General features: G+C 34.6%; 1 long non-coding RNA gene across 1 annotated transcript; it reads right to left on the bottom strand.

Annotated features, from left to right (window-relative positions):
• Nucleotides 1-20,490: 20,490 nt before the first annotated feature.
• LOC127874996 (uncharacterized) lies at nucleotides 20,491-23,668 on the bottom strand. Its single transcript, XR_008047207.1, has 3 exons — nucleotides 23,533-23,668; nucleotides 21,219-21,330; nucleotides 20,491-20,681 (listed from the first exon to the last, which is right to left on the bottom strand). It is a non-coding gene; the product is annotated as an uncharacterized LOC127874996 (long non-coding RNA).
• Nucleotides 23,669-23,927: the final 259 nt, after the last annotated feature.

Genomic DNA, 23,927 nt, shown 5'->3' with positions numbered 1-23,927 from the left:
GAATAAAGTAATCTTGGTACTTGATATAACACATTGACAAGATAAACAAATTAGTTGTATGTGTTTATTTACTATACAGATTTACAATTAGAGACACAATAACTAGTATAGACATACTTTGATGCACTGAAAGCAAGTTGAAGTATTTAACAGTCTTGCGACGGTGGACTGATGTCCCTAAAGCCATATATCTCTTCTGTCACCCACACTTAGTCAAAGTTAGAAACGTCCATTCCAGCGATAGACGGGAGTTTCCATAGTGGGTGGTAGTCTGGAATTTTTTAATATTAAACGAAGCAACACTATTTGCATAAATTATGATAAACAATCGACCATACCATGAACCTAGCAATATTTGTATCAGTCAATACAACAATCAATCAGTCAAACACTACAGTAAATTATCGATCAAATACAAAAAAGGAAACCAATCTGGTTTGGTTTCATCAGCAAGAATTAAAACTGATGAGCACAATGAGATCCTATTTATGCGGGCAGTGACCGATTCCCCAATAGAGGAACACATGACAAAGGCGCACAACAAATCCAAGCGAATACATCTAGGGTCTTGCAAGACAACGTTGTACTTACACGCTTACCCTGCCGTGTAGCAGACGAAGTTCATCTTCTCGGAACATGAAGTGATCATCCAATGGTATCCGAGGGCCTCCGACATGTACACGCAGTTGTGGGTGTCTGGAATCTCCGTGATATTCGAATAGAGCGACCAGTTTTTTACGCCAGCTTCTTATCCGCCATCGTTATAAAGTCCTTTTGGTTCAACAAATCTGTGATTTCCAACCAGAACTTTCCTGGATGTATCGTGCCTGCAGCCTTAGTAAAAAAAATGATTTCATGTCTGTAGTGAAATTGTTTTAATACATGGATGATTATTAGTATTTCACATGAAATAGATGCATACAATATGTATTTTATCATTTTCAACTGTATTAATGGTATCGGAAGCAATCTACATCAGCAGTGTAAGCAGATAGATAATTTTATTTCACAAACAAATCATAAGGCATTCACTAAAGGATTTCATCTTAAATAAAAACTAGAGCATTGTCACAGACGTGACGAATACCCCCACATGCCGCATTGACACAGAATAGTTTGCATGTTGTCTTCACAAAAACAGCGGACACCATGCTCAATGTTTAAAACGCACAAAGTGACCCCGTGACCTAGTTTTTGACCCGGCATGGCCCATATTCGAACTTGACCTACACATCATCTAGATACAACTTCTGACCAAGTGTGGTAAAGATCTGATGAAAACTACTTGAATTAGAGAGCGAACACCATGCTGAATGTGTAAAACGTACTAAGTGACCCCGTGACCTAGATTTTGATCTGGCATGGCCTATGTTCGAACTTGGCCTAAAGATCATCTAGATAAAACTTTTTACCAAGTTTGGTGAGATCAGATGAAAACTACTTGAACTAGAGCTTTGTCACAGACGTGACGTATACCCCCACATGCTGTATTGACACAGACTATTTTGCATGATGTCTTTACAAAACAGGCGATTTTAAAGAATGATTATGGCATTATCATTTATGGCTATTTTGACCTCTGAACTCTTCAATTCTTTCGCATGACACGCCGTCCAATGACTGTGAACAAAATTAATGTACAGAGTCATTTTAAAATCTCACAATGAATGACATGGTTATGGCCCGGACAAGATCATTTATGGCCATTTTTTAACTTTGAACTCAAAGTGTGACCTTGACCTTGGAGATACCGACGTAATTCTTTAGCGCGACACACTGTCCAATGATGGTGAACAAATGTGCAAAATGATTTTTTAAATCTCAAAATGAACAACATACATGTTGTAATGGCCCAGACAAGCTCATTTAAGGCCATCTTTTATCTTTAAACTCAAAGTGTGACCTTGACTTTGGAGATATTGACGTAATTCTTTCGCACAACATAACGTACAATGATGGTGAACAAATGTGCCAAATGATTTTAAAATCTCAAAATGAAGGACATAGTTATGGCCCGGACAAGCTCATTTATGGCCATTTTTTATCTTTGAACTCATAGTGTGACCTTGACCTTGGAGATATTAAAGTAATTCTTTCGTGACAATTCGTGCGACACACCGTCAAATGATGGTGAACAAATTTGCCAAATTATTTTTAATTCTCACAATAAATGACAAAGTTATGGCCCGGACAAGCATTTGACCTTTGAACTTCAAGTGTGAGCTTGACCTAGGAGATATCGACGTTATTTTTTCACATGACACGCCGTCCCATGATGTTGAACAAATGTACCTTGTCATTTAAAAATCTAACAATACATGACATAGTTATGGTCCGGACAAACTTTCTGTTTAAAACACACTAAGTGACCCCACAGTGATTTTTTTTTTGTTACAGACTGTGGCATTTGGATTGGGAAAATTAGCGCGATAAACCATGAAATTGGGAAAAATAGCGCGATAAACCATGAAATTGGGAAACATTATAAATATGATTATAAGAACAGAATAAAAATTGCTAAGTTCATGTTTGACAGCATTTTTATATTATAAAGTGTTGCTTTCATGTCTTCTAACAACGTTAAGTTAATATCCTTCCACATGGATATTAAACTTGCAATAATCTATAGATTCTTCAATATACATGTACCATTATGATTTAATCATAATCTCTTTAAGAGTATGAATTTAATTCAGGATGTTTTTTAAAGTAAAATATGATATGGTGAAAACATTAACAAATATTAACAAACACGCTTTAGTGTTCTTGCTGTGTTAATGTTGTATTAAATGGAGCTAAAATAATACATTTCATTTGTTTACCTTTTAATATCTTTCACAATTGACATCCTCAGTTCAATGCTATTTCACCAAACTATACAGCGTGACAAACATAATAAAGCAGAATATGCATATGAATCTGATTATACACAGATCCACTAACATATAAATCAAATCATGTTTGTCTCTTTTCATTTTCGAACGATACCCATCTTAAATGCTTTAACTTTGTGAGTAAACTAACTCCAATTTCCCAACACAGATTTTCGTGACGCACATTCACTGTGAAGATTTCTAATAAATATTTGTTGTTGTTCATCTCAAACGTAGTATTTTGCGTTAATTGACACACACATTAAATTATCTCCTAATAACCATGTGATATCCGCTGTTAATTTTAGTGTTATTTATCATTTTCGCTGCTCATCGCAAACTTCTCGTCTGCTTGCCGCCATCTTGAACGTGTGTAAAAACAGGCGTTAACAATCGAGATACATCGACTATCGTCGGTCACCTCTGCAATATAGAGAGAGATGTGTGGATAGCAACGTAAAATCGTATTCGGCTACATTCGCGAACATTCGTAAGTCAGTTGTCATTCGGCGAAGACTCGACAAGCTGGATCGGCACTCGTTCTACGAAATGAACGCTAAATGACATTGTAATCTTATTGGCTTTATTGGGAAAATTTGGTCATTTTTTTGAAAATTTTGGTCAGAGTTTTGGAAAAAAACGTCATTTTTTGCAGTTGGGAAGCAGCCGAATATCGGCGGTAATTTTGGGCAAGAATAATCACTGCCCCGTGACCTAGTTTTTGACCCGGCATGACCCATATTCAAACTTGACCTAGACATCATCTAGATACAACTTGTAACCAAGTTTGGTGAAGATCGGATGAAATTTCGGGACATACCAACAGACAGACCGACAAAGTGACTCCTATATAGCCCCCATTACCGATGGTAATGGGGGTATAATTAGAGAGCGGACACCATGCTGAATGTTAAAAAACGCACTAAGTGACCCTGTGACCTAGTTTTTGGCCCGGAATGGCCCATGTAAGAACTTGGCCTAGACATCATCTAGATAAAACTTCTGACAAAGTTTGGTGAAGATATTGGATGAAAACTGTATTAGAGAGCGGACAACATGCTGAATGTTTAAAAAGCACTAAAAGACCTCATGACCATGTTTTTGACCCAGCATGACCCATATTCAAACTTGATCTAGACATCATCAAGATACAACTTATTACCAAGTTTGGTGAAGATGGGATGAAAACTACTTGAATTAGAGAGCGGACACCATGCTCAGTGTTTAAAACGCACTAAGTGACCCCGTGACCTTGTTTTTGACCTGCCATGACCCATGTTCGATGGCCTAGACATCATCTTGATACAACTTCTGACCAAGTTTGGTGAAGCTCGGATGAAAACTTCTTGAATAAGAGAGCGGACACGATGATCAATGTTTAAAACGCACTAACTGACCCCGAGACCTAGTTTTTGACCCAGCATGATCCATATTCAAACTTGACCTAGACATCATCTAGATACAACATCTGACCAAGTTTGGTGAAGATCGGATGAAAATAACTTGCATTAGTCTAGAGAGCAGAAAATTAATACGGACCAACCGACAGACAGACAAGCTCACTCCTATATACCCCCTTAAACTTTGTTTGTGGGGGTATAATTATGCACTTCTGTTCCAACGGAAGGGTATAACGCTCACTATCAAAAGTTATCGCAAGTGACAAAAGCACGTGACATCAAGAAATATAAACGAATCAAACAGGGGCTAAGAGTTATCAATAAAAATATACGGGATTTAACACCTTTTGTTCTTCGGAGCGCCGCTTTGGTTGCCGTTGCCATGGCATCAGAGACAGGTGCCAGCAGAGCTCCGCCCAGAATCTCACAATAGCCCTGCGAATAACCAAACGCTTAATATAAACTAAATAACTAGCTAGCTTTTTGAAATTTAACAGTCAGTAGTTTTCAAAAAAACTACCTAAAATGTTGGAACAATACACTAAAGTTATACATATTTAGAAATGTGTAGCCTTAAGCTGCTATTCCATCTGTCCGTATCCGCATCCACATACGCAAAAAAATAGAACCAGTTGAAATGCACTGCGCTTATTCCATTCATCCGCATCCGTATCCGCATCCGCTAATCCGCAAAAGAACGCTCAAGTGAGCATTCTAATGCGGATGCGGACGAGATACGGACGGCATTTAGCACGATGAGGGGAAAGCTGTCATCTCAAAAATCAACCAAAAAACGTATCGAATTGGTGAAAAATTACCCGGAACTATACAATCAATGCAGTTCTTCATATCGTGATTCAGATTTTACCTCAAATGTTTGGAAAAGTATAGCAAAGGCGCTAGAAGAAGATGTTTCAGGTATTTACCATTTGTATTCTTTTACAGACAGAATGATGATTTTTCTTATATCTACTTAAATTCACGCTTGTCCTTCATAACAATTATCTTAATTATAATTTTCAGTTTTGTCCATATAATGAAAAGTGTGCAATTCGTACCAAACAGTTGTCAAAAGAAGGCAATCATGGCTCCAGTTACAGATTTTTATGGACTTGTATAACGCGGAGTCGAAAGCTATTTTGTCACCGCCTACATATCCTACAGGTCTAAACAATTACACCCAGCCCGTGCCAGCATAGATTACAACAATCGTTATTGTCATCTGTTAACCAAGAGCATGGTTTCCAGCATATGTCCACAGCTAGTTATGTGGCCTACCCTGTGGCACAGGAACAGGACAACCAGACCGGCGAACAACAAAAAGGACTTAACATTTTGAGCGCTGCTATGGGAACCTAACAGTAAAACGAGCGATTGTCCACAATTTTGTGACAAATTAAAGTGACATATTTTCCTTGTTCGTTTAATGTCTCGAGTACAGTGAAACACAGGTCTTTTCGAAAACATTTTATTTCTAGAAACATGATATGCATCATTTGATATTGTTTTATGCTTATGATTGTTCATTAAGTTTACAGTGCCAATATGTAAGTACATTAAAGTTTAATAAACGTATATAAAATTCAAATTATTGACTCAAACTAAATATTTATAGTTACCGCAAGCAAATAGCTAGGCGTTGTTTGGCTCAAATGGTTTGTCTTGTAACCGATTTCTTTGAAATAAACTCTTCAACTAGAGAGGGATCGTATCCAAATTGTTGTTTGTTTAGTCTAAAGTAACCTTTAAACTCCTCATCAGCAAGTTCAAGTTCTTTAACTAAATGGTTGTAAGTTCCAAATGTTTGACGATTTCTTACTATTGCACGTGCCCACCACCTGTGCTTTCGTTTACGTTTACACTTCTTCGCGTGAGCAACATCAGCACCAATTAACACAAAATGGGAAAACTCTTCTTCTGTATACAGGTTTTCAGTTCTGAAGTTTTTCCAAAAAAGAATGATACGTTCGACGTATGCGGATAAATGGAATATAGCGTCCGTATTATGATTTTGCGGATACGGATGCGGACAGATGGAATAGTAGCCTTAACCATAAATAAAATTATGAAGAAGTGAGTAGTCCCCAGTAAATAATATAACATAAAACTATGACCATCACTCATTTTATGGAATAAACAACAGATCAATAATACACCAAAAGTCTCACCCTGGCCTCAATCCACGAGACGTTCAACGACACTGTCCGATAACACCCGTCCGAGTGGCGGCAGTTACCATCCGGACACAGAGCGCCGTCTGTTGAAAAGGCATTAGAAACCAAGCGCAATATTAAATAACATTTATGTTTTTTGAGATTCTTAAAATCATACGTTTGGCGCTGTACACATATTTCAGTTTGTTTCATATTCAAAATATGTGTACTTGGCGAGTTTCTTATACTGCAAAATAAATTTGGAATTCACAAAAAATGATACAATGTATGTTTCATGTTTATAGTCTGTATATATGCTATTTAATTTACGAATATGATGATAAGTGCATATGCAAACATTCTTTACTGAAAAGTAAGAAAAGTGATGAATAATATCAGCATAATATAAACACAAAATAACAAAAAAATAGTAAATGTTAATAGAGGACGTAAAAGTATAATGAAACAAAAAGGATAACGAAACAATGTTGAGCATGAGCTAGCCTATAGTATATCTTTTTTTCATAAATATTAAACTACATGCAGCAAGATATTGTCTTTAACACTGTCAAACAATTCTAATTCTTAAAACGTGGCAGCGTTAGCAAACCTACCGGTAGTTGTGAAAACCAAATGCATAAGGATAGTTGTACAAAATAAAAGAAACTATATATATTGCGAACGCAAAACAATGCAGGTGTATACATGGTATCGGGGTCGTTTCACCCTAAAACCTGTTCGCCCTCGGTCACCATGAGTCATTTTGCACTGGGTCGTTTCGCCCTTACAATTGTATGTTTCGCCCTTATTTCATTGTAATATAATATTATGGTTTTGTAAAACAAAATTGATCTGAATTGTATTTGTTTAACATATATGTGAAAATAAGACACAAATTAGATTATTGCGCAATTATCCGCTTGATTAAAATTGCAATTAAGTAACGGAAACATTATGTTACAAACTAAGTATCACTATTAAATGGGCCGTCCAACAGATTTTGGCATGTATTGAAGCTTGTCATTAAATGCTTTATATTGATAAATTTAAACATTTGAACTAAAAATCTTTAAAAAAAAACAAACAAGAATACAATTTTTAAAAAAGGAACAAAAGTAACCCTCAACAGGGCTCGAACCACTGATCCCTTGAGTCCTGGAGTAAAAAGTTTTCCGCCTAGACCACTCGACCATCCATGCTCATGCTTAGAGCGGATGTCTGTTTTACCTATATAAGCAATCCTTGTAGTATCCCAAAATAAAATGACAACAACAGAACTTTCCAAATTATTCAATCGTTTCGCGTCGCACGACGCTTTATAATTTTCAGGTTTTCAAATCATCAAAAGATGCATATAATAGATATTTAAAGCGGGTATATACGATTTTGTCAAATATTTATGATTTTATATAAAATGTGTAAATAACTAATTATATATATATTTCAATATAAATTAAAATAAAAGTTAAGAAGAACATGTGTCGAAACATGCGAAATAAGCCAGATATTTAATTCTGAAATTGAAAACGGCTGTACAGCCGAATTCGCCTGCATGTATACCATACATGTACGATGTGAATCTTAAATTAGTGTAACGGTTTATTTGAATTCCTGCAACGATATCTATTCATACGACACACGAACACTAACTCCTGTCCTTATACAAAGACGAATGCTTCGGTTTTTGTAGGAAAATATGTACGTCACAATCGGCTCGGGGCGCTAATTTGTCTTTGCTGCATTTTATGAAAATCGGCTTTAATATTTAATTTTTCTTGCCCATTTGATGTTATTGTAACATATTTTATCAATATATTACAATTAAACACGTATAAAAATCGTATATACCCGCTTTAAGAGCATTGTAAATGGTCAGTATAATAACCACTTTCTGTATGTACATACACGTGCTGAGAATTGAATGTATACCAGACAAAATAAAAATATGAGCAATAAGCAAATTACACATGGGTGGGAACAAAAGGAAGGACGATCTAAATACTTAAAGTCATTTCTAGAAAGCACAGCTTATTAAAAATGTATGAAATGATCTGACTGGACCGCAGTCAAGGTATCATTCTGGACAGGTAAAACAAATTAAAATGTCTTTATCCAGAATAGCTAGGCTATGATGGGTTTTACGCTCCGATAATGTCTTTATTTCGCACGAAAATACTCGTCCTTACTTATTCTACTTGGACCATCGACCCGGTTTACATGAGGGCCTGTTTTAAAAGGTTTTGCACTTAAATTGTGATCTTTATAGAAATACTGTGCATAACAAGACATAACAACACGTCAGTTTCTCTACGCCAATGTACTGCAACACAATAATACGTGTCAAATACGAAGGATTGTTTTGAGCGAATTTCAGGGTCCTCGCTAGGGCAGAAAGAGATCACCACTCTACATATATCGATGGACTGATAAACAAGCTAACGGACAGTTAAAAGATATATGTATGTTGGGCAAAAGTATGTGTGCACTGAGATTTGTAGACACAAGGTGCTTAAGGCATTTTCAAAACGTGAACTAGATGAAATGCTTAATGTTTCTTTCAATTGCTCAAGCATATAAGAGAATGTTACACACACCGAATAAAACCAAATAAAAGTGTGCATTCGCTGCGTATAATGAGCATGTCCGTAAATTCAAACAACCAACATTCACCTTACGAACGTATCCCTTACCTGTATCAGAGAAGTTTACACAGACATGTAATATTTATTTTATTATACCGAAAACAGTATTTAAACGTGAAACATTTATATGAACCATGTATTTAATTACAGCAATGATTGACATATTTGGTCGTCTTTTTACAACGGAAATGCAAAACTGCGTACTGCGCATGCGCGAATGGGACAGTTTAATTTTTTACCATTCCTCACGTGATTGCTAAGGTAGCGGGCAACAGTATTTTTTGAGCGGGCGACAGTATTTTTTGGACAGTAAATTTTTTTCCCGCTGGGTCTGATAGTATTTCTATGTCACGATGGCCTATGGGAGATTAGCATTGTGAATAAAAGTGAGGTATAATAACAGATACTGTTAGTGCTAAAATATTGATGAAGATTATTATATATATCAGCCGTCCTGACCAACGCCTTGTATAATTTCAAACGGTGCAGTATCTGTCATGTCAACGGACTCACAAACAAAAAAAACGCGCTCAGATTTTTGCATGGATTTAAGACATGTTTAACAACATAGTTCCTGTAGTTGACAGCGAATACCACTTCAATTACAATGATGATAAAACATTTAAGTCCCTATGCCATCTTGCAGTTTGGCTGCTTAGTATCAAGTAAGGTAAAAATAAAGTGACTTCAAAGTCACACTATCTTGGAAACATTTCATATTAACAAAGAATTGCTCAATGCATTTGGATATAGCCAGTAAACACCAAAGCCTTTAGGTCTGTATAAGGAACATATTACATAAGATTAGGTTAATGAGGTCAGGCCCATTCATACAAGCGTGTTATCTGTGCACGTACTGCGGGACTAATATAATTGTATAATGTATTTGTTTTTGGTATTCTTAAAAAGTTGTTATGGGTGTATGTCTACACATGCATCGGTCATATCATAATAAATTCCTTGATACAATCAACGCTTAGGACCAAACGCTTATGTTGTTATACTCAAACAATTAGGATGGCCGTTTTTTAATGTTGATATAATGTTGGAATAGCAATTGCAATATGAACTGACGCACGTATCCAGTCAAATACTAGTGTTAGTATGCCTATTCTAAACTGTTGATGCTGACTGTTAAGTGTACGTGAAACAGCATATTTAGATTGTAATATGTTTGCAATAGTTAACTTTCATCATTTATAGTTTTAATGGCAATAACCCTAGCACAGGCTTCTCAAAGGTTGTATGCATACTGGTACATTTCAATCATCGAGCATTAGGTCTGTTTGCTGCTTAGATACGTGATATGATCTTCTACCAATAATATATATTATGAGTTTAGATACGTTTCTATACTAGTATTGAAATTGATGTCTTATTCATTACAGCGTAAGTTTATAATTAGCATTAATTGTATGTTTGCTTCACGTATACCTGTATTAATTATTGATAATAGTTTATGGAAACATATAATGCTTATCATGCCTTAAAGGAAACAAAAATTATATATAAATCGTGTTAATGTGAAATATTAATATCTCTAAACCCACATACGTTTGTAATGATTAAGAATCTCTACGCACTGATTTCTGTACGCCACAGAACAATGATCTTTCCCACGATATAAAAATTGTCCAGTCTGATGCACCAATGCCGGTCTTTCTAGAGCTGCGCAACATCCACAATCGTCAGCACGGCCGCTGGTATTTGTAACACCATCGTTGACCTCTGCTATCATGTCCATCAATGGAGTCCCGCGTGATGAAACCGCGATGCTTGAAGTAAGGATCTCGATGGGATCTAAAGTATAATCAAAAAGCTCTGAGTGTACAATCGTAACTATAATTCAATAACATATATGTGTATCGTATACCGTGTGTTTGTAGATGTCAGTGTGATATTGCATTATATGTATGTCGTTGTATTAGTAAGCTTGTATGGTAGGAATGTCTTTTGTAATAGTGTTCGCACACTACATACAGAGTGATGTTATCATGTGTAAAATATAGGTATGTTTTGCTAGTTAATTGAAAAACGTTCATGCAATGTCTGCAAAATAACTTGCAAATCTACAGAGTGATGCTTTCTGGTCTAGTTGATCTGAATTTCGGATACCTTAGTAGAAGATATTTATGAAAGTAATAGGTAAATTAAGGTTCGCCAAAAATCGGCTTATCTGCTTAAGAGATGTCATCAGCGCTTACATAATATAGTGTTATCGAAGACAATAAACATATGTATAGAAAGCGACATGCTATATAATGTGGCTATAATGTTCAATTAACAAACAAACATCGATTTAAGAACTACAAATGTATACGATGTACATGTATATGCTTTGACCAGAGTTCATTGTACAGTAACTGTCATAACAAAAATAAGTTGAGCTGTTCCAGTGTATTCATTTACAACACATCTCATTCATGATATCGTCTCGTCCATTTGACACTTTAAACTATAAAAATGCAATTCAAACAGTTTTAATTAAAATACAAATCCAGGGATATGACATTAGTCGATTGCCTATTAGATAGGTACGCGTGCCTCTTAATAATTGGTCTCTTGAAACTAGCGGTAACTAATACAAAATTTGATGTATAATTAAATAACAAATAAGTAAAGCGAACATCCAAGAATATGCCTAATTAAACGCTGAAACCAATTTTAAGTTCGCATTCAGTTCATGGATAGTCTTGAATATCGTTAGATCCGCATCAACACAGATGGCTTTACAAAAAGTTATAATTTTGGAGACAGTCGTTACAGTTACCATAACGTAAACATGATAAAGCTAATTACATTGAAATAAATCGACAAACGTGTGCGAAAGGAAATATAATATTGCACTATACACGAATAGTGTGTTTGTTTTACTGAATTCATAATTATTATTAAAATCTGTATTATTTATTTTATTGTTATAATAATAATAATAATAATAATAATTATTATTATTATTATTATTATTATTATTATTTAATCATATTATTGTTATTAGTATTATTAATATTATTATTATTAGTAGTAGTAGTAATAGTAGTATTGTTATTAGTATTATTTTTATTATTTTTATTATTATTTATATTATTGTTATTATTATTATTATTATTATTATTATTATTATTATTATAATTATTATTATTATTATTATTTCTGCTGCTACCACTAGTGCACCAACCACAACAAAAGCATGTACTACTACTTATAAATCTGCATATTTTTTACTTTACTAATAACAATGATGATGATGATGATAATGATGATGATGATGATGATGATGATGATGATGATGATGAGGAGGAGGAGGAGGAGGAGGAGGAGGTGGAGGAGGAGGATGAGGAGGAGGATGAGGATGATGATGGTGATGATGATGATGATGATGATGATGATGATGAGGAGGAGGAGGAGGAGGAGGAGGAGGAGGAGGAGGAGGAGGAGGATAAGCAAAACAAGCCTTTCTTTTGTAGACATAATGAAATTAATGTCTGTTTGAAACCACAACTCATACCGTTAATAATAAGTATGAAACAGGCGCGCCCTGTTCAGTTTAGGCAATTTCGAGAATTTCCTTCTATAATTAGATACTTCACTATTTGAATTCAGTCACTTGATCGTAAATAAATCTTCCTTGTTACCTCCTGTATGATAATCAAAGCGCTGAAAGAACTGAAATTATTCGCTATTGAATAACATAAGACACAGCTCTTTTTTTATATTTTACATTTTGCTTTTTTAAATCGCAAGTTTAAATTAGGCACAACACATTCGATTATATTATGAATGTGTTTAAAAACAAATGCTGAAAATGTATGCGGGCATGTGTGTGGACTGTTAAGAATTCTATGGATGTTATAGAAATAACTAAATCAAAGTCAACTACATTGTTATTAACACGCCCCTTTTTAGACTTCTTTAAGATAAAGCAAACATGATGTTACTTGTCGTTTAAGAACCAATCACCAAAAAATGAATATGCCTTTGGAATGTCTAATTCCTATTGCTCTTTAAATGCAATTTCATTATATAAATGCGCTTAACATTTGTGAAGTTATATCATCTAAACAACCTGGAATGCATTATACGATAATTAATGAAAATAATGAAGTTAAATGCTTTTAAAAGTCTGGACAAAGTTTAATTATTTTCATACTTGACTCTCTTACCAATTATTGGTTATAAAAATATACTTTTTGCGCTATAGACATATTGACTTTTTCTGTAAATTAAGTTGTATTATCAATTACAAGTAATGGTATTCAAATAATTTGTGCAGAACATACGTGCCATATGTTAAAAGCCAAACATAGGTTATTGGCATTTGAGCAGGACTCATTGTTATATTGTTAAGCATGTAAAGCGTGGGCGTATTGTAAGCTTGATAAAAACGTTTTGGAGTATAGAATTTCGATATCTTTCGTAGTGTACGTAGTTTAGAGAGAAAGTTGTTAATCGATGTTTTACTGACCGGTACTAGCATTTCGTCGGGAAGCAAAGTGACACTTAAACTGCAAGAAAAGTTTTAGAAGTATGTACCTTTTGTTATGTGTACACGTATTGAATAGTTTAATGACGTAGTTTTTTTGTGTTGAAGAAAGTCTTAAACTGACCGTGTGATGTGTCTGTGTCAAAACATATATCGTGGAGGCATCAGTGTCAGTGGCACATCTAATTTGTTCAGTGTCTTTAAAGTGTGTATCGACATTTGTGTTTGTGTTTTCTCAACGTTTCGGAGACTATCCACGTGGGCCGACTTGCTCAGTTTGGTAGAGAAGTGGGGTTAAAAATCCGAGGATTGCGGGTTATATCCCCGGTCAAATACCTTTTGGGGAATGTCATGCAATCCTTTCTTCAGCCATTCTTTCGTAGCTATGATTCAAGTAGGGTAGTTATCAGTATTTACTACTGGTAAACCAGCTACCACATGACAGGTTAAAGTTGGGTAACTGACTGCAGTGATATGACTGAAATACTGTCGAAAACGGAGAAAACCTCAATATTTGTAGAACCCACGTTTGTTCAAATACGATGTGCTTCTCAATATAAAGCAGTGGGTGGTAATTGAACACTCGTTCATAATGAGGGGTTGCGTGTATGTTTTTTAGATGGCCACTTAATGGTTAATACAGAAGCACCAAACGACTGCTTTTAATCCTAATAAAGTTGTTTGCTATCAAAGACCATTGTGTCTTTCTGTATGTGATGTATGAGGCATTTAAAACGATAATCATTGATGTGCATAGAGATACAGAACTTAATGATTGTTGTGACATACCTTCAAAAAAAACGCAAGAAGATGTACCCAACCAAAGAATTGCGTTATTTGAGGATTTTACATTGTAGCGTTTTTATGCATAACACGGAGATTGGCCTTTAGCTCATCTGGTCACATAGTGAGAAGCTTTAAGGATACCATGATGTCAATCGTCCATCAGTGCGTCAGGTCGTGCGTTAACTTGTTCTTCATATTACTTCTACTTAACCCCTTAACAGATTTTATTGAACATGCACTGGAATGATTATTAAGTGACTCTGTATTAGTTATTCAAATCGTTCGGTACATTGCGTCTTTTGGTCACCAGAGCTAAAAATAGATTAAAAAATGAAAACTTAAAAAATCTTATGTAAACAACAAGAGTCAGGGCTTTAATATTTGGTGTGTAAGATTGTCTAGTGATCCTCTATCAAATCTGTTCGAAAAATGCCCCTGGGGTCTTAACTGGCAACGTCTCAGGGATGGCATTACTTATATTAAATTATATAGTAAATAACTTTAACCATCTTCTTCGGCTAAATGGCATAGGTCAGGTGTACACTATTTGGTGGTCTTCTACAAAGTTGTTCAAATAATGCCCCTGAGATCAAAATTGGCTAGCAAGTGTCGGGATATACAGTCGGGTATTGTGAATACGTGGCGGTGTCCTGGGGTGACATGTTTTCCTTAAATGTATATAGCCCAATGATCACAAAATTCATGTTGAATTACATAGTAAATAACTTTTTTTTTAATCTCTAAATAACAGGGTCAGGGTTTTAATATTTGATGTGAAACATCGTATAGTGGTCCCAAATCAAGTTTGTTCAAATCGTGACTCTGGGGTTTAAATTGGCCCCGCTCTAGAAGTGACTTGTTCTCCTTATTTGTATCTAGTAATACATATCTGAAACCGCAAGGTCCAGGGTTTTTTATTTGGCTTTTCATATTTAAAATATTCGAGATACATCTAGCAAGATGAATTGTTATTTGAACTACATGTATGTATTTTGCCACACTCTTTCGACAAAGAGCCTATTGTTCCGAGCCATACATGCATTACGTTTTGTAAGGGTTTAAAAACAAATTAATATCAAATATGCTACTCATAGCTTGAGTTTAAATTCAGTGTTAGGCAGCAGCACCTAACAAAAACTTCTCTTGAACACAATAACTTGTAATACTTAAAAGAAATATCCACTACCTTTTCCTCCATATTTCTGTCCGCTATGTGCATAACCTGTAATTAATGTTCATATGATTGCACTAGTTATAGACCTGAGTTGCGATGTAATATTTCTCCAATAAGAAATATAGAAAAGGAGTTTATCATTTAATGTTCAGGTACTACATCCTACAAGCATTATAGTATAGAAAAAACGTTAACATGCTATATTTGAAAGCCAGTATATACGATTGTATTAAACAAATCAAAACCGATAGAAGGTTGATAAAAAAATATAGAAAAAGTTCAGGAGAAGTCGTATTCGACAATCAGCGAAATCAGTGTTTTATAACATAACAAATAATTAACATTTGTACAGAAGAAAACTATGTAAAAAAACATGCACACATATAGAAAATCTACTATTCTGTGCAGATTGTTCCATATGAAACAAAAACATTTGACGCTTAACTGCCGGTGCACACTAAATAAAAAATACATTTTATTTCATTTTTTTAATATATTTTTTTAAATCGTCAATTATTTAATCTAAGAAGAAATCCATTAAATAGAATGAATGTCGTTGTCTAGGAAATTTATCAAGAATCATATTTATTTCGTTAATACTACTTGTGTTAGTTTAATTATTTGCTGTTGTGTTTTTTTTTAAGTTAACTGATGCTTGAGAAAAAATATGTACCTGCAATTTAAAAACGTGTTATCAACAGTATAGCAAACATATATTGTAAACAACAATAATGAAAAGCACTTAACTTATCAAACACACATGAGCAATGCATATACATATTTACTGGTACATATCCCAATCATATCATTGTCCCAAAGATAAGCACGCCATTTGATTTTTTCAGGTAAGGATATAACATAGTAACCTAATTGATTCTTCTATTTTTTCTCTACTTTTTATTGTTACCTTTACCTACGACCTTGGAACTTGGTTGTTGCGCAACTCCATTGAAGTAAGCTCTTTTACTTCGGTTAAGGTATTTGAAAATCCTTATTCTGATCAAGACTTTGTTTTGACAATTGACCTTGATTTGTCAGCTGGATCTTGTAAGCGACAATTTGACAAACAATAATTGTCACTACTGCCTAGTTGCTTCAAAATACATCTATGTCGGACACCGTTAAGATGAAGACAAAGTGTTAAGAAATGATTGTCCAATTTTGACCTTGACCTGGAATTGTGACCTTAACCAAGGACCTTGACATATGATTCTTAGACGCGACACTTATTTATTATTTCAAAATCCGTCAATCCTGGACAAAGATTTACTCCAAAAATGTGCTAAGGTCTGATGTTTATTATTTTAACCTTTGATCTTAATTGTCACCTTGATCTTGTATTTAAGAACTGGTAATGTTCGCGGGACACACCGCCTCATCAGGCTTATTTCCTCCAACAAGTCACGTGAAATATTCATGTTCGACAAAGGTATTCTCTAGACAAAAATGTTAAATGTTAACCGCCGCCTGCACGTCTTTTCGCCCGTCCACACTTTGTCCAGCCCATCCGCTTTGGCGTTCCTTTCATACGGTCGTTTTTCAAATTGGCGTATCAAAAGGACAATACATGAGTATCGGTAACGCAGACAAAAATAGTTCTAGTCTTTTGTTTAATGATGGAGATTTAAATACTGTATTTTGTCTTTTCAAATAGACTTAAGAATAGTCAAAATATATAATGTGCATTTAAGTATGCACTTTGAAAATGAATGATATAATGTATCGAATTTCAAAAGCTGTACAAAAATTGACTCATATACGGTCCGCAAAATGAGTTGTCCAGCTTATGATGACTTTAAATAGGACTGTTATCGAAAAGCCCGGAACATGAACAAACTAGTCAATAAACAAAGCCACTATTGAGAACAGTATTTGTATTTAAAAAGATGTGCACACAATCAAACAATTATTTCTCGCAGTGGATACATTAAGTTTACACCTCAATAATACACGCATATTATACATTTAAATGATTGTTTTGTTTATTCTTAGTTTGACAGTTTTCTCTTGGATGGGGCTTTAGGCGAAATTAACTACGTCTATATACAAACATCCACGAGAATGTCCTCGCATTTATTTTATAACCCACAATGAAATAAAATCACCATGAGTTGTGATTCTTAATACAAAATTATTGTTGTATATAACACACATGTAAACATACATATAAACGTTACTGATTCGGAAAAAAAGAAAAATGAATTAGCAGCGTTATTTTCAATTTAAGAATAGTACCACCATGATAAATTCGTAAAGAAACGTTCATGTACACACGTAAAACGTATTATTACTGTGCCTACAGCAGTAAAACACTTACAAGAAAATGACAAACACACGTTTATGCATTTTATATGAAAGCTCAACATACAGGTTTTTAATAATAACTGCAATAAGTAATAGAACCTATCACCACCATCCAACTTTGGTGTGAGTTGAGTACATGCCGATTTGCCTCAAAACTGGTTGAAACCATCTGAATTTTGGTGATCCCAGTACTTGCTTATTTTAAAAATATTGCAATTGGCCTATGCGTAACTTTGTTTAAAGGTAAGTTTAACTTCACACTTGGCCCAGAATTAATCACAAAAACCAAATTGTCAATGTAAAACAAGAAATGTCCTTAAAGAAAAAAAACGTTGAAAAAATACTTTATATATGGTATGCCTCCAATAAAGTGTAAAAGGAACAAGATGATATATAACATGACTTATGTGAGTCCGTATACTAGTTGTACTATATCCAAAACCATAAGTATTTCAAATGGTGTGATCATGCTACAAAAATGAAGAAATATAACAATTTCGAGTTATTACGAGACCGTTTAGTTCATATTTTACTAACAGAAATAGGTCAAACTAAATAAAATAGCATCTACTGCATAAGTAGATAGAAAGTTGCACTATTACCACATTCTTTATAACGATAACCATAAATCCAACATTTATGATTATAACACTACGATTATACATATTAAATTCACCATTTATTAAAATTATTGTATTCATGATTCTTTTTACGCTTTTTTGAGTGTGTAAAACAACGCATGCGTTAAAATATTAGTAATATAAAACCGTTATCGCGCGCTTCTTATCGAAAAAATAACTAATTAAATCACGGCACCCGATTCATTTATAATGTACAAGACTAGCTTTACATAATGATTTTAAACAGTAGACACTACTTATAAGCACCAATACGTCGCAAATTTATTAGAGACTCAACACTTGACAACTTTATAGCAAGAAATAATAAACAAAAAACATCAACTTTACACCACTTATAGGCAATCGCGAGCAAAAAACGTTGTGCATGAACTTAGTCCCCTCTGTCAGCATCGTCATTGATGTTTGTGCTGCTTATATAAATAAAGGCTACACAAACTACTTATTTCATGATATAAAAGCAGATTTCATTATAAATTTTAAATAAAAAATGATGACAGTTGTGCAAAAATATTTTCAGTTTTAGATTGTAGCTTATATATTTTCTTATGAGTTTATTTTAGCCGCTTTATTTAAGCAATTATATCAATTTAAATCGTCATTGGTTCATGTAAAACATTCCAGTTATTTTGTATTTCTTAAATTTAGGATATCGCGCAAGTAGACTTTCCTTCGATGTTGCCGTACAGCAATGCAGTTGAAAATACAAATTCCAAAAGAGATAACATAAAATCAGTTAAATTCCAATTTCATAACCCGATGGCTTAAATTTAAAACTTCATAACTGAAACTGTCTACGTTACAAAGAAGTAAAGTAAATACAAGTGTCACCGAAACCTCTTCTTGCTGACAAGATTTCAGAACCCAGCATCATATAGTATAAATTCCAGATCATTGTAGTGTAGCTCATGTAGAAGCCGCAATACATCACATAAAATGCGAAATTACACAAATCGGTTGTATCTGCGAAATATTTATATTTTCAATTATAGGATGCGGCTATATATACTATTAATCGTAATAACTCACTTGTGTACTGTCTTAATATATTTTACTGATGTAGACCAGAAATGAAAACAACCCGAGCGAAACTTGCCTTGTCCACTGGCAGTATGTACTGTGTTTTGGTCTTCACATGAGTCAATTTTTAATGCACACTGTTCGTGTTCATATGTGTTTTGAAGTAGGACTCGTACTTGTAAAGCTATTTAAGTGCGTTTAGAGATATGGTTTATAAGTTGCTGCAAACCATAAAAATTCATTAGATATGTTAATACTTCTATCCCAAGAAATTTAGAGTACACTTTGACGGCTTTTGAGTTGCATTTTCGATGGCTTCGACGCGTAACTCAGTGTCTCCGAAAATCATGTTCACGCTCACAGAACGGTCATCACCAGATGAATTGATATCAACGGAATGATGTCCAATAAGTATGCAGTTTGGATCCGTAACGTAAGACGGGTTCTTGTCGGTCGAAGCGTAAAAACTAAATCCAAGTTTAGTTTGATTTTTATTGAATGGGCTGTACGATCGAACGACGTTGCTGCTCCCTAAGGCCACCTCTTGTCCAGCCGTAACATGGACATCAAAACAATCTGAGCAGTACTCCTTTCCTTCGTCGTCGGTCGTTTTTTTCAATTGCGGATGACTGTCAGCATTAAAAGGCTTGCTTGTGCTGACTCCGTATGTATATCTCGAACGTCGCTCTGTCATTACTGAAGGATCGTGACCAAAAATCACTGCGCCTTTTAAAATTGCTAAACCTTGATCACATGGAACGATGATTTGCTTGTCCGGAAAAGATTGTTTTATTATTGTTTGCAGCAATCCTGATTCAGAGAATCCTCCAACCATAATCAATGTTTTGACATCTTGTAAGGCCGGTTGTGCAAACAGTGATTTCATGTGCTCAGTTGCCTTGTCAAGAGCCTGTGTAAAAAAATTCTCCACAACGATGGGGTCTATTTCCATTTTATCCCTCCCTCTCCATTTCACAGTGTTCCCGTAGTTCGGGACTGAAGAAAGATGGTCTTTAATGTGTTTTCCGTTTTTTTCCTGATACAAGTCATTTAATGCAACAGGAGGCTTTATAATTACACGCTTTAAGGGATAGTTGAAATCCCTTTTTAAACGTTCGAAATCTCTGAATAGTTCAAAGTATTCTGATGTATGTTTCTGTTGTAATGTTTCCATGACATCTTTACCATACATGTCTTCTAGGAAGCGCCTATTGGTGTAAAATGGATTGATTAAATACATAATATGCTTTTAACGATAAATAATATTGGGTTATTTTGCTTAAATAAGCGTTGTTCCACGATTCTTAATACGGGATCACAAATAAACTCCACGATACAATATGATAATTAATATGGTGTCCGAGTTGAGATATTACCCATAAGACACATAAACGTTTTCTAGTGCAAGAAAACTAAAATAACTCAAAAGTGACATTATGTGAAGCAATATAATTCATATCGCATAACAGGACAAAAAGTATGTGAAATTTTAGATATGCCTATTATCCATCCGTTCTTTTGTCTGTCCTGCCGTCCGTCCTCTCGTAAGTCTGTCAGATTGCTTAACCGTGCACAACTCCAAAAGTATTGCTTCTACAGTGAAAAAAACTTCAATTCTAAATATAATTTATTTTTAAATGCTAGCGGTATCATCTCGTTCTTACATCATTCTATTTCTTTACAAGAACCGAAACCTTTCTTTGAAACTCACTAGAAACTAGCTTTACCATATATCCGTTGTTTACCTGAATGCTTTATCAACGTACGTTCCACCCCAGTCTCCTCCGTTGGCTTGGTACAGCTCCTTCAGACCCCCTCCAAACACAGCTTGGTGTACAGTTATGTCAACGGTACCACCTGTCAATTCAAGGAAAATTTAAATATATTAATATGTGCATTATCCGATGAAAAATGCAAATTATAAATTAATGTTAAATAGAACAAATGAATATTTAAATACAATCGGAGTTCACATAAACAAGATGACATTTTGTCCTTAATATACAACATCGGGACAAAGATGAGTGGTTACATATCATGTCTGATTTTCACTTGCTGTTAGCGAAACTTCTTGAAAACTAGATTTTTCGGACATCGTGACCTATGATTAATGTTCTAATAACTCGATTATTATTTATAATTTGTACCTTGAATAATGCGATCTTATAACATTGTGCATCTCATATTTTCATCAATTAAAATAGCATAAATCTACTGCAGTGATTTTTATTAACATAATTGATTCATGAATAATTAGGGAAATGTAGCAAATAAACATGTTTAAAAAATAAAAACGAGATTAAACGAAAGGTATTGTATATCGGACACATGCACTTAGGTCTACTTATGATACAAAAATGTACATGTATGCATCATTCGTATGGAAAAAGGGTCAATTTTTTATAGTTTGATTATGAAGCATGAATACATTCCGACGCATAACAGCAGTTATGCCCCCACCTCCATGCCTAATTTTACGAAAAGAAAGGTAATTAACACTACAGATTTCATTAAGAATAATAAATACACTCTTAATAGAACGCAAAAGACGCATACACTTCAATTACAAAATGACACATGCTAATTAAATGCGTTTGTTTACAAACGGCTGTATTTTTTTAGAAGGAATATTTGCCTTTAAACGTTTCTTTACTCGCCACCTAGAATGACTTCACGAGTGGAAAAGTCAGTTACTACGTCAATTATCATTTTACAAATTGTTACAGTAAACCATAAAGTAACCCAGAAAACATGACAACATCTCATGTTGTATATTTGTTATTTTAAAATACAACGGTATATGACGAATTTACCTACCGAACAGGCTTAAAAGACAAACGCACGAACGCTCATACACTCGACTATTGTGAACGCAATAACGGGATTGTCGAAAACGTAGACACCAGCAAACAATATTTTGAGAAATTAATGAACGACTCAGATTGCCCAAAATCTCTCACCCATAAGATTTTGTTTTTTATGAGAAGGCAATTATGTTATTTTGCGTATGAAGTCTATATTAACGTGTCCCAGGAATTTACCCAGTTTTTACTGCATAAGCATGCTTTAAACGTCACCAAAATACATCCGGTTTAATTCCATAAAACCGTTTTCTTTCACAGAACAAAAAATAACAAATCATGTTGCTGTCTATATCAGAGATGGGACCCCAACGACATTTTTTGCGCAAATGGGCACCATTTTAACAAACTTAGTAGAAGACCATCATGCAAAGTAACATACCAAAGTTACTTCCCATAAACCACAAATATCTAGTATTTGAGGTTTTAGGGGAGAAGTTTTTATGTATGCAAACTAGGTCTATATAAACCATTTTGCCTATAGGACACGAAGATAAAAAACACTATCTAATGTCACAAATAAAGCAGTTGGCTTGTTTCTTTATAGAAGAATTTCTTTTATTTTCGTTTGGATAAACATTTCATCCCATGATTGTGACAATTGTTAACAATAGAAGCATAATTTGAAGACACTTTGTAGAGGTCCATACACAACGTAGCTTACCAAATATTTCAATTCAGTACTATGCAAGGAAACCATGGTCGCGTGGCTGTTCGAAAATATCATATGATTTCTGCCATATAGTTATCGTCTGGTGGCGGAATTGAAGAAGTTTACAAGACATATGAAGTTGAAGTCGCCAATACCACAACACACCAGAAGGATAACCGTCAAAACAATAAAACTGGTGCCGAAAAGACTATAACGACATTTGTCGCCCAGTTTGGTTTAAACAATGATTTTTTAGTAATTTGTTGAAAAAGGTAAGCAATATAATACAAACAAACATATTACTTTTGAAAAAAATATGCTTGAAAAGTAAAATTTGACAGAATTGAGGAAAATGCTCGAGGCTTATGCCTATTTGTCGTGCAGAAGGGTACGTTTGTCGTTCCGGCAAGCCGTCGTGTTTGCGATTTTCACACCAAATCAAGATGTCATGGGGACCTTGTTTAAATTTGAATTTAAAGGTTTGCAGATCTAGCTCACACACATTTATTTACGTAAGTGCATTACTGAAACCAAATGTATTCTTACCTCCAGCATCGAAAATTAAATACTTTGTGTTCGGCTGAAAGGCATGAAGTCTTGACTACCTTCAGCGTTTGTCATTGGCATGTGTCTGCAGCAAAATGATGCCGCCTCAGGCTCCAAGGCGATTACCATATTTTCTCCTGTCATTCCTGCCTTTGTGCATAACAATAAAAAATATAAACATAGTATTAAGAATAACTGATTTATTGCAATAAAGTGTAGGAGAGTAGTAGTAGTAGTTGTAGCAACAGGAGAGGCCGTAGCAGTAGTAGTAGTAATAGTAGTAGTAGTAGTAGTAGTAGTAGTAGTAGTAGTATTAGTAGTAGTAGTAGTAGTAGTAGTAGTAGTAGTAGTAGTAGTAGTAGTAGTAGTAGTAGTAGTAGTAGCAGTAGCAGTAG

Source organism: Dreissena polymorpha, chromosome 3 (genome assembly GCF_020536995.1).
Source record: "Dreissena polymorpha isolate Duluth1 chromosome 3, UMN_Dpol_1.0, whole genome shotgun sequence".
Lineage (NCBI taxonomy): Eukaryota > Metazoa > Mollusca > Bivalvia > Myida > Dreissenidae > Dreissena > Dreissena polymorpha.
Note: the sequence above shows the minus strand (reverse complement) of the source record. Positions and strands in the feature narration are given on the sequence as shown.